This window comes from Pygocentrus nattereri, chromosome 9 (genome assembly GCF_015220715.1).
Source record: "Pygocentrus nattereri isolate fPygNat1 chromosome 9, fPygNat1.pri, whole genome shotgun sequence".
Lineage (NCBI taxonomy): Eukaryota > Metazoa > Chordata > Actinopteri > Characiformes > Serrasalmidae > Pygocentrus > Pygocentrus nattereri.
In genome coordinates, this window is record NC_051219.1 from 45,390,201 (window position 1) to 45,403,287 (window position 13,087).

General features: G+C 43.5%; 1 protein-coding gene across 2 annotated transcripts in view; it reads left to right on the forward strand.

The window, feature by feature from the left end:
* The window catches only part of cntn3a.1 (contactin 3a, tandem duplicate 1), a 134,028-nt gene that overhangs the window by 16,138 nt on the left and 104,803 nt on the right, over nt 1–13,087 (forward strand). The window lies entirely within an intron of this gene.

A 13,087-nucleotide genomic window follows, 5' to 3' on the forward strand; every position in this document is an offset into this window, starting at 1 on the left:
TATTGCGTTTGTTGGCTTTTTTGTTGGGCCAGTTCTCTGACCTCCAGCCCACGACTATTTTCCATTGTCAAGGCACTGCAAGTTCATGTTTTACAGCAGAAACAGTCAAACGTAGTGCTGCTCTGTGCCCCAGATCCATTCAGCGAATCGGCGCACAGTGATGAGCTGTGTGTCAGATGAGCTGTCGTCTCTGACTTTACATCTACAAGGTGGACCGACGAGGTAGGAGAGTGGACAGTGAGTGGACACCAGCAGCACTGCTGGGTCTGATCCACCACCCACCACCCAAATAATACCTGCTCGTTTGTTGGCTTTTTAATACAGTGCAGACATACTGGACTGCACAAATTCCCTCAATGAGCTGCTTCACGGTGAACTGTTGGGCTGGTTGTGCTGCACACTTAATATGAATTTGGACACACACCGTTTGGTCAACATTTTGTGTGTGAGCTGATTTTAGTTTTTGCTGGTTAATTTGCTGGAGGTCAGGGAACCAGCCCTGTGACCGTAAGGTCGCCGGTTCGACCCCCAGAGCCGACGGTCCATGACTGAGGTGTCCTTGAGCAAGACGCCTAACCCCCAACTGCTCCCCAGGCGCTGCGGATTGGGCTGCCCACTGCCCCCTAGTGTGTATGTGGTGTTTCACTTCACGGATGGGTTAAATGCGGAGGTGAAATTTCCCCGTTGTGGGACTAATGAGCATCACTTAAACTTAAAAAGGAATTTAAAAAGTGGTTTTACGAATGCATCTAATTAATTTCCTTCAGCGGGCCAGATGGTAGTAGAAAAACCTCTCTGTTAGTCTCTTGTGATTTAAAGTGGTTAGATTTTCCTTTTGCATGGCGTGTGAAATGTCTTTGATTAAGGAAAAAGAGACAAAATCCAGATCTAAAGTGATCTCCTGTTGATAAGTATATAAAAATAATTCCGAGTTTCTTATATTACAGTTAGAGTTTGGAGGTGTGCCGGCATAAATGTGAATACCAGCATGTAAGGACAAAAATATAACATTACAATATTTGCTCACTATGTGCTCTTGCAAACCTCATAACAAGACCTTAATGCATGCAAAAAATACAAAAAAACGTAAGAAGGAACAAAAAGGATTAAGGAAATAAGATAACGGCATAATGGGCTGATTACCAATCAACCACTTGTTGCTCTGAGGTTGTTGTGCACTGCATGTGGTGGTTGATTTAGTGGTACAAGCTCTGTTATTCTAAATCTGTCTTCACGCCACATGCTAGACGCCCATCTGTATATTTTGAGGTACTGATAATGGATATTTGGGGTCAGTGTTCATTTGCCAGAAAACCTTATAGTGTGGAATGTATAGGAATGCAATTCCTACATGAAACATACATTAACAAAGCAATGTTTAATGACATACTAACACTTGCATTTGACTGAAATAAAGTGCATGGAGCTTCCAGTTCCTGCAGAGCCAGATTTCTGCATTGTTTGGTGATTTCCTTGAATCCACACTTGAACCTGCTTGGCTCCTGGTTACCAGACATGGCATTAACATTTAGAAATGGTGATGAGAGAGGAATCTGGTCAGGATACAGGAAACTTTTAAAAGGAAACTTTGGATAAAAAAAATAATAACTTGTAAACAGATTTGAAAAATATGTAATTATGAATTTAATAACGTTTATAAGACATAAAAAAATACAATTAAATAATAATGAAGTGTCCAACACCACCTGTAGAATTTTCAAGGGTCATTATCATGCAAAACTTAATTTTCCACACTTTTTTTTTTTTTTTTTTTTTTTTTGTACTAAGAGTTTGGTGATGTATGCAAATGAAGTTCATTTGCCAAAAACAATAAATGACTCACATGTTGAGAGTTATTCTTCACACACAGCACGTTTTGAACCCTAAATACGTTTGTGACACTTTTTAATCCCAAAAACAGGGAAATTTCCTTCTGTCAAGTGAAACACCACATACACACCAGTGAACACACACACTAGGGGGCAGTGAGCACACTTGCCCGGAGCGGTGGGCAGCCCTATCCACAGCGCCCGGGGAGCAGTTGGGGGTTAGGTGTCTTGCTCAAGGACACCTCAGTCACAGACTGTCGGCTCTGGGGATCGAACCGGCGACCTTCCGGTCACAGCCAGTTCTCTGACCTCCAGCCCACGACTATTTTCCATTGTCAAGGCATTGCAAGTTCATGTTTTACAGCAGAAACAGTCAAACGTAGTGCTGCACACAGTGTTTGGGTTGGGTGACGCAACACTGCCACAAACTGTTGGGCAGAGTCTCAAGTGGCTCTTTTGTCCCTACAAAATACACTAGACTTTGACTTTGACTGTCATTCAAATTTACACTGTACATTGTGCATTAGAATGAATTTGCGTTGCATTGGCTCAGAGTAGATCAGGGAGAAAAGATTTTTTTTTAAAAGTAATACGGTGTAGTGCACAGTGTAGTGTTTATGTATATCAACAGATAAATATATTTTAAATATGTATACATACACAGAGAGTGTATTGCACTGGAGCTCCCATGTATGGACTAGACTAGTAGGTCTTAAAACAATAATTACTGCGATCTTCACAGTGCACAGCCTGTCTAACAAAGAACCACATCATGTGTGCACAAATCCATACTGAATATAAAGTGCAATATTTAGGTCAAAGCCAAAATGTTATAACACGCAGAGTGCACTATACAGGGAGCAGTGAGCCATTTGATAATCAGCCTTAGAATTGGCTGAGGTGTGATATTATTATACATGTTTAATACTGGACATTAGTGGGCTGTTTCTGTTGAAGTCTTCAGCTCTTTACCTGCTCGTTTTATGGTAAAGAATGTTAAATATTGCAGAATGTTGTATCCATTACGTGGCTTCTTAGCTCCGTTTTACCCTGTTCTTCAGTGGTCAGGACCCCCTTGGACCCTCACTGAGCGGACTATTTGGGTGGTGGGTCATTCTCAGCACTGCAGTAACACTGATGTGTGGTGGTGGTGGTGGTGTGGTAGTGTGTGTTGCGCTGGTCTGAGTGGATCAGACAGAGCAGTGCTGCTGGAGGTTTTAAACACCTCAGTGTTGCTGCTGGACTGAGAATAGTCCACCAACCAAAAATCACCAATGAATGACTAGAGGATGACCAACACAAACTGTGCAGCAGCAGATGAGCTGTCGTCTCTGACTTTACATCTACAAGGTGGACCGACAAGGTAGGGGTGTCTAATAGAGTGGACAGTGAGTGGACACAGTGTTTAAAAACTCCAGCAGCACTGCTGTGTCTGATCCACTCAGACCAGCACAACACACACTAACACACCTCCACCACCACGTCAGTGTTACTGCAGTGCTGAGAATGACCCACCACCCAAATAGCACCTGCTCTGTGAGGGTCCATGGGGGTCCTGACCACTGAAGAACAGGGTAACAGAAACGTTATTTTCTAAAGATTTATGCAAAAGGTTGTGATGTACATTCATATCGCCCACCTCTTAAAACAATGAGCAGCCCTCTTACTTTTACAGGTGAAGAAGCGCTCTGCTTAGAACTCAAACGATGGATCTCTTACCTGGTTCTCTGTAATGCATGTGGTGTGTTTTGGAGTCAGCCGAGTGCGGATCAGTATGGATACAGCGTACTGTCACGCTTGGCCTCTTTGCAGACCCTAAACTCCCATGGAGAGTTCATCTGCAGTGATGCAGCCTTCCCAAGAGCAGAACCAGGCTGTGCACAGACAGGCCTGCTGATTAAGGTCCAGCAAGCACAAAAGAGAGTGGACGTGACTGGAAAGGGCAGGCCATCTGAGGCGCAGGAGCTTGATAAGCAAAGGTGACCTCTAGATGAGAAATATGATCCTTGAGTGACCGTAAGATTCTTTCCTCACTGCTCTTCATTTTTGACCTAATACCCAACATTTGTGCTGAAGACAATAAAAACACGCTCCCGTGTGCACACTTATTTTTTCATTTTCACTTCGTTTTAGAAAAGTTTATATTGGGTTGAAGAGAGTAGACCTTTCACAGTTACTCTCCTGGCTGAGTGCAGTTATTTGAGCTGATTGCATTTTTCACAGTTGTCAGCTTTTGTAATTGTGAAAAGCAGAATATGAAATTGATGCATTTTTGTCTATTAGCTAAAGAAAAATTTATGTTAAAGCACAAAACATGTATTGTGGTACATAATCAGTGCTGTATCACTTGAATATACATATACATGAATGAGTAGTTTGTTTATTTGAGTTGTGTCTGTGGTCAGTTCAGGGCTACTGAGTTGACCACTAAGAAGCAAGATGGCTAATGAGTAGTGACTTTGGGCTTATGCTTTTGTTCCATATAATGAGTGGCAGTTATTTTTATTGCAGTTAATTTTCAGCTAAAATTTCATGATAATTTCAGTCCTGTGTGTGTGTGTGTGTGTGTGTTGGAAGAAAACCTTGTATCTCCAATTTTGTCGTTTTTCGGTTTTTGACATAATAATGTACCTGCAGTTTACATTGTGTGTGAATTTCATGCTCAATGCGCCAAAAGAAATGGCCCATAATTACTTGGAAATAAGCCTGGTTCTGGTTCTGTTGACTTGCATTAAAAGCAAAATATGTGTTTTTCCTTGTGGTGTTAAGTTACCATTTTGGAGATACAAGGTTTTGGTCTGAACAGCCACTAATAAATAAATAAATAAGTGTAAAATGATAATATTATATTAAAAAATGCAACGCGGAGCGAGGAGGCGGACGCACACACAGAGATAAGCGACTTTTATTGTGGGCAAGTCCAGGGTCGTAGTCCAAACAGTCCAGGGTCATTGAGCCTGAGATTGATCGGGGGTAGACATGACAAACAAACAATAAACAATATCCCCAACAACATACAGCAAAGACCAGCAAAGACCAGCAAAGACCAGCAAAGACCAGCAAAGACCAGCAAAGACCAGCAAAGACCAGCGGCAAACACAGGGCTTAAGTACAACAGGGACGATGAGGGATGGGTGGAAACAATCAGGGGCGGAGTCACGAAACAAGGGGCCGGACTAGACGGAAGAACAAAAAGCATGTGTATTAGACCAAAACACAACACGAACACATGGACAGGACTGGGAGGGGCCAACCGTGATCATATATGTGTATAATATACAATATGATATATGCAAAAATGAACCATTTTCAGACCTGTCCTTGGTGCTGCCCAGTATTATTTATGGATATCTTGACACCTGGTTTGGCCAATCCATACTTCCATACATCCATTATCTAAGCCGCTTCTCCGTCAGGGTCGCGGGGGGATGCTGGAGCCTATCCCAGCAGTCTTCGGGCGGAAGGCAGGATACACCCTGGACAGGTCGCCAGTCCATCGCAGGGCCCAATCCATACTTCATTCTGTCAAATCAACTGTGCTGGTGATGGAATTTAACAAATCTGTGTGATGCCTGGAGGTCTCCAGGAGGACGCCTGGAACCAAATCCTGTTCTTCAGACTAGCTCACAAGACATCAGCTACTTTTTCAAAATAAGAAATCCTTGTTGCTTTTCATTGTGTTTATGTTCATTTGCGTCTATTCTAATTATACAGTGAGTCCAAGAAGTATTTGATCCCTTGCTGATTTTCTTCGTTGGCCCACTAATAAAGACATGATCATTCTATACTTTTAATGGTAGATGTATTCTTACATGGAGAGACAGAATATTAAAAAGAAAATCCAGAAAATAAATCTAAGGAATATATATTAATTGATTTGTATTTCATGGAGTGAAATAAGTATTTGATCCCTTAGTATTCATTAGCAGTTCTGGCTTTTACAGACCAGTTAGACACTCCCAATCAACTTGTTACCTGACCTGAAGCCACCTGTTCTCACTAATCACTTGTGTGAAAAACACCTGTCCACAGAATCAGACAGATCACACAGATTTCAAGTCTCCAACATGGGTAAAACCAAAGAGCTGTCACAGGACCTCAGAGTCAGAATTGTTGACCTTCACAAAGCTGGAATGGGCTACAAAAAGATTAGTAAGGTGTTGGATGTGAAAGTAACAACTATTGGTGCAATTATCAGAAAGTTTAAAGAGTATAACATGACAATCAACAGACCTCGGCTCGGTGCTCCAAAGAAGATTTCGCCTCGTGGGGTGGCAATGATGCTGAGAACGGTCAGAAATCGTCCTGCAACCACTCGGCAGGAGTTAGCAAATGACCTGAAGGCAGCTGGGACCACAGTTTGCAAGGAAACAATTGGCAACACTTTGCGCAACAATGGATTCACATCCTGCAGTGCCCGAAAGGTACCCCTGCTGAAGGGAGCACATGTGGAGGCGCGCCTCAAGTATGCCAATGATCATTTGAAAGATGAACCAAGTTATTGGGAGAAGGTTTTGTGGTCAGACGAGACCAAAATTGAACTTTTTGGCCTCAACTCCACCCGCCATGTGTGGAGGAAGAAAAATGCTGCCTATGACCCCAAGAACACTGTGCCCACCGTCAAGCATGGAGGTGGAAGCATAATGTTTTGGGGGTGTTTCTCTGCCAAGGGTACAGGGCTACTTCACCGCATCACTGGGAAGATGGATGGAGCCATGTACCGCACAATCCTGAGGGACAACCTCCTCCCCTCTGCCAGGGATCTGAAAATGGGCCGTGGTTGGGTCTTCCAACATGATAACGACCCTAAACATACAGCAAAGGCAACAAAGGATTGGCTCAAGAAAAATCACATTAAGGTCATGGAGTGGCCCAGCCAGTCGCCAGACCTCAATCCGATCGAAAATCTATGGAGGGAGCTGAAGGTCAGAGTTGCCAAGCGACAGCCCACCAACCTTCGTGATTTAGAGAGGATCTGCAAAGAAGAGTGGGCCAAAATTCCCCCTGGTGTGTGTGCTAAACTTGTGGTTAACTACAACAAACGTCTCACCGCTGTGCTTGCAAACAAAGGCTTTGCCACTAAGTATTGAGTGTGTTTGGCAAGAGGGATCAAATACTTATTTTCCTCATTGAAATACAAATTAATTAAAATATATTCTTTAAAATTATATTCTGGATTTTTGTCTTGATATTCTGTCTCTCCATGTTAGAATATATCTACCATTAAAAGTGCAGAAGGATAGTGTCTTTATTAGTGGGCAAACAAAGAAAATCAGCAAGGGATCAAATACTTCTTGGACTCACTGTATATTCTGGCCAGCACTTGTATGAAATATTTTTAGGGATATGCTGATCATTGCTTTTTATGGTTGGTTCTGGTTTCTGTACAGCAAGATTGGCGTGTTGGCGGAATTTTTTGGCGTATTGTTAGTAGTTTATTGGCCATTTATTAATTGTTTTTCATATAACTGGCAACAAAGCCAGTACCTGTACATTTACTTTTTTTCAGCCTTGCAGTTTGCTAGTGGGGTCAGTTTCTTACTGAACATACAAACAAGCACAGCAGCGAAGGCAGGAGTTATATAGGCATATATGCTTGCAGACAGAAATCGCATGGAAATTAAGTAAATGGCTTGAAACTATAGTAAACACAATGTACAGATTATATAATCTGTATTAGATTCACGTTTTGGATGCTTCAAATAAATAACAGCCGTGATTGTAACGTGTGGGAGCGATGGCGAGGCGGACGCATACACTGGGGTGTAGGCATTCTCAGGGTCTAGACATTCCAGGGTCAGAGAGCCAACATGGATAGAACGAGGGACCGACATGACAGGAAAGGAAAACGGGCTAAACAAACAACGGAGGCCAGCAGAACAAACACCAAACGATACAATACAAAGACCAGCAGACTCACAGAGGAAAACACAGGGCTTAAATACAGGCCCAGGTTAACGAGACACAGGTGGTTAATGAGAAACAGGTGAGGACTAATTAAGGGTGGAGTCTAGAAACAAGGGGGCAGGACAGGGAAGAATCAAAACAAAGAAGCAGAACAAAAGCATGTGAGGAATGGGAGGGGCCAATCGTGACACTAATGAACAGTGTTACATCTCTAGCTTGGCACTGATGGAAATTAGGTTTAAGATAACGAACAAAAGAGGAATAGTTCCACAGGGAATACTGCTGTTTACAGGTAATGTTTATGATAACCTGACACTTTTAAGATCACATTTGACAGACAGCCGATTTGGTCCGACTCTCAATTCCCAAAAGGAGACGACACTAAATTCCCAAACTGTCAGTCGGTCTGTGTGGAGCTGGAGGACGAACTGCCGACTGATTCCAGGTTGTTCAGCTGTTCTTCTTTCACAGCTGCCGACTGAAAAGCTGCTCAGTGGTGACGACAGTTTGGGAATTTAGTGTAAGGAGCTGGAGAACGAACTGCCGGCTGAGCGGCGAGTGGGCGGAGCTCGTTACTCTGACGTAGCAACGAGCTGCTCGTTAAGGAGCTATAATTAGGAGGAAGGAGCTGAACATTAAAACATATTAAACGCCGCGTTCACGGCCAGTTTATTCATTTCTTACTGTATTTATTTAACTGCTGTATAAAATGAATCGAACACTCACCGTCGTGAGTAACTTAGTAATAACTAGTCATGCAACCTTTAGCAACAACTGCAGCCAATTCCTGTGGAGGATTCTTGGACCACTGTTTTATTTACTTGAAGAAATTTCAAGCATGAACGGTCAGTTTAAGGTCTTGCCCCAGCATCTAAATGGGGTTTAAGTCCAGACTTGGACGAGGCTTTTTTGAGCCATTCAAAAGTGGAATTGCTCTTGTTCTTCAGATCGATTTCTTACGGCATAGCCCAGTTGCTCATGAGCTTTAGATCATGGTATGGTGTTCTTTTTGTGGAGTACTGTATTAGGTTTATGGTACCAGAACATTATTCCAAAAGGCTTTGGGGTCCTCAAGGGTTTTTGTCAAACATGAAATGAGTCTGTGTTCCACTCGTGTAGCAGTCACCAGCACCCGTCCTGTAGATACCACGTTGCTCCATCTCTTTCTAATAGTAGAATCAATTATACTGATGTTTTCTGAGGCAAGTGAGGCCTTCAGTTCCTTCGTTTTTAAGTTGGGTGGAGTTTAGAGGAAGCTTCTTTGCATTCAGACCCTTAGAAATGAAATTTTGAAATGAAAAGGTTCCTGGACACGAACAAAAGAGATCTCCTGACATTGGCAGTGGGTTGAGAAACTGCTTGTGAAATCGTGGCTATGTGCTCTCACTAATTAGAAAACATTATATTAACTCTGTAATTGCCACAGCAAGCAAGACTTGTGCCGCAGCTGTACGTCAAACTGACAGAAAATCAGTGTCTGGCTTAAAAGCTACTTTCATAACAGCTCAATTAAATTCAGAAGGACTTTAATTATCCCCCATGGGCAGTTGTTAGCAAGACAGGCACAATACACATGCAATAATATACAAAAGCCATGTTAGGAAAATAGCAGATCAATGTGAGGCAATGCAACCATAAATATTTAGTCAATTTATGCTGTTTATCCAGAAATGGGAAGCTTAAATGACATCAGCAGTTTGTTTAAAATGACAGTTGTGTTTGAGATAAATTGGAGATGCACGGATCCCACTTTTTCTCTCTAGATACCAGTACCTGAACTTAGAACTTAGAACTTAGTATATTGTCTGATACCACATTCTGTTTAAGCAGTAGAGCCCGAGAGGCAGCGAGTTATCACGAAATGTAATGTGATGCATTCGTGCGTTTCTTAGCAAATAAATCTTTACTGCCTGGATAAATAAAGAAACATGCAAATGTACATTATATAAAAGTTTGTGTGCGTACATGTAAAATTATCTGGATCTGTTATGCGAATAGAACAACATGAATAATGAAAATTTGGTTGCTTAATTTGGAAATTGCTAATCAAAACAAACAAATCAGTTAAGTCGTGCAGGCAGGTTTACTTAGAATTATTTAACCAGGTATCATGGTTTGTATATCCAGTGAAGAAAACATTACGTTTTAGTCATTTTTACTTTTGCAGATTGGGTCTCTGTATTCATCACGTTCATGACGGTTACTCTGCATTGCGCAGCAACATAAACCTTGTCGTTTTTTAAGCTGAATCGGTGGATTATTGCTTCTCCTTGACTTATGCATTCTTAAATCTCTGGCTTAAATAATGTCCTTAATTTCTCTTTTCTCTCCTGTGACTAAGACGAGGGTAACATTTTCCAAAATTACATTTCTTGCTGAGACCAGTTTGTTTTTTTTCTTCAAATCCCTGAACTCTGACAGCTAAATTTCCTGTGAACATTTCAAACAGTGGCTCTTATTATGTCTGTGCGAGAATATAACTGCAAAATTCAGCCTTATCTTTATACCAACTTCAGAGGTCTCTTTGCTGTGTGTGCATTTGCCTGCCTGCATGCATGTGGGCCTTATCTGTAGGGACACTGGAAAGGTGCCTTAATACAGCGAGATTGGCTTTTTCATTTGATGCATAAATCCCCTGAATCTGAATCAAATAGATTGGAGGCTGCATGAACTGCTCCCCCCCCCCCCCCCCCCCCACCTCCATCAGCCCCCTTTCCACCCCATGCTACCCCCATCTGTGCCTAGATATTCACGCTGAGGTAAGCTGGCTGAATTCATCGGCTTGTCAGCTGCTATTGAATTTGAGATTAGTTTTTATTTGGGGTCCCCAAAGTGGTTTCAGCACCCACCCACCCCCACCCTACTGCTTCACCGGCCAAGCCAGTCATCCTGTAGTGGCCCATATCATTGCGTAGCAGGCAGAGACACAGAGACTCTGCTTTTTACAGGTCATTTCTATCGTGTGTCTTGTTAGTATTCTGAATCTGTCAGGCACAGATCACTCCTGGGTGGCAGTGACCGCTGACAGCTGTGGTGAGTAGGCACAAATCAGGCTGCCCATAAGATCCACCGCTGCATTGGCTCTGTGCTGATTATATCGCCAGACCTGCAGGCAACCATGAGGCTTTAGATTTGTCCCCATTAATATTTCACCGACGCGTTGTAGGTTCGTATGATCATCATTAACAGTTGATATTTTTCTGTAAATTCCTCCCATCAGGCTTTTGGCTTTCAGATGTTTGTGCGAATGTCACTTTTTGTCTTTCTGGCCAGTTGAAACGTTCACTGCTGGTGCATTTTTGACACAGAATCCGCTTTCTGTGGCGAAGAGATTTCAAGGGTTTGCATCAGGTCTATTGAGCCCCTGGGCGGTGCTTGCAGGAACCTCTCTGGCTTAACACGTTTTCTTCCTTCACTAGCTGATCCCGATGTCACAGAGAATGATAGCTGTTATTCCCTTTTCATTCAGGGGAGAACCGCGTTTTATGGGCCTGCAACTTGATGGGAGAGACTTAATCACTTCCCCATGAATTTAGCAGCTTATTTGGAAAGTATTTGGCGTTAGAACCTACTGTGCATGCAGACTTTTTGATTATCAAATATCTGCTATTAAAATTTATCTTTATTTTTTTTATACTGCATATATATTGATATTAAGCAAGCATACATGGTAAATGGCAACATTAAGGAATTATGCAAGAAGGTTGCAATTGCAAGGAGGCTGCAATCTTTTGGCAACGTAGTGCAACAAAACTAATGGAGGAATCAACCACGCCAATAATACTGCCCTGATGTTTCTTCTTGTTTCTTGTAGGCAGTGTTAATGTATTGTGTTCCAGATGGTGTGTATTGTACTTTAGAAAATTGAACACCGTTCCTAAGAGAAACTTGATTTTGAGTCTCCCAACTCTTTCCTTTGACAAATTCAAGTCACATACCAGGTAGAAATGTTATTTTGGAGATGCATATACATGTTTAACTGGTCTCCCTTGGAAACCAATTTCAGATGAAACAAAATTCAAAGTAAACAAACGGTTGTATCATTTACAGAAATGACAGAAGGCAAACATTTTGTCTGTCAGTACATTTCTAAAGAGGGTGTAAGCATGCATCACAAAGCGGCAGTCTCATGCAGTCTACTCGGAAGGTGGCAGATGGAAGCAGACGCTGGGAAACGAGGCTGGAGTTGAGACAATTTAATATAAAAAGGGTTGATCCAAAAGCACAGTCAAAAATACGGCACCCAGAAGGGGTCACTAATGAGAAAAATCTGTCCCCGCAGTTTATTAATCCGTTCTCTCAGTTTATAAACTGCCCACGGGTCGGTGAACTGCGCTCTCGGCTGGCGCGGCTGTCCCGACGGGTCGGTGAACTGCGCTCTCGGCTGGCGCGGCTGTCCCGACTGGTCGGCGAGCTGCGCTCTCGGCTGGCGCGGCTGTCCCGACGGGTCGGCGAGCTGCGCTCTCGCCTGGCGCGGCTGTCCCGACGGGTCGGCGAGCTGCGCTCTCGCCTGGCGCGGCTGTCCCGACGGGTCGGCGAACTGCGCTCTCGGCTGGCGCGGCTGTCCCGACGGGTCGGCCAACTGCGCTCTCGGCTGGCGCGGCTGTCCCGACGGGTCGGCGAGCTGCGCTGTCGCCTGGCGCGGCAGTCCCGACGGGTCGGCGAACTGCGCTCTCGCCTGGCGCGGCTGTCCCGACGGGTCGGCGAACTGCGCTCTCGCCTGGCGCGGCTGTCCCGACGGGTCGGCGAACTGCGCTCTCGCCTGGCGCGGCTGTCCCGACGGGTCGGCGAACTGCGCTCTCGGCTGGCGCGGCTGTCCCGACGGGTCGGCGAACTGCGCTCTCGGGTTGAACACTGCACATTTTAACGTGCAGTGTGCTCTCCGGGCTGAAACATTTCTACCTATTTTCTAACATTTCTACCTACCTATTCTACCTAGAAACCACTCCTATTAAATGCGAAGGTCCCACTGTGATTTCATGAAATGTTAAGCCGTTGATAACGGGGGGTGTGTGTGTGTGTGTGTGTGTGTGTGTGTGTGTGTGTGTGTACACAGTACAATTACATAACCTACCTACTTTGTGGTAATGTCTGCTTTATTTCACGTTAATGTTACTTGCTTATATTTATCTTTTCTTCACGAAAGGTCGATACAGCCTGCCTTCTTTCAGAAATGTCAAAAAAATTTCTCAAAGTAGTCATAAATGTGGCCTGTACCGTAGCTGTGGGAGGGAGTGTGTGCTTTACGCCGTTAGTAAACTAATCTGTGAACACAGTTTCTAAAATTGAAGAAAAATTTGAGGTCACGGAAATCGAATTCGAGAGTTCAGTTTACAAATTCATTGGTACAG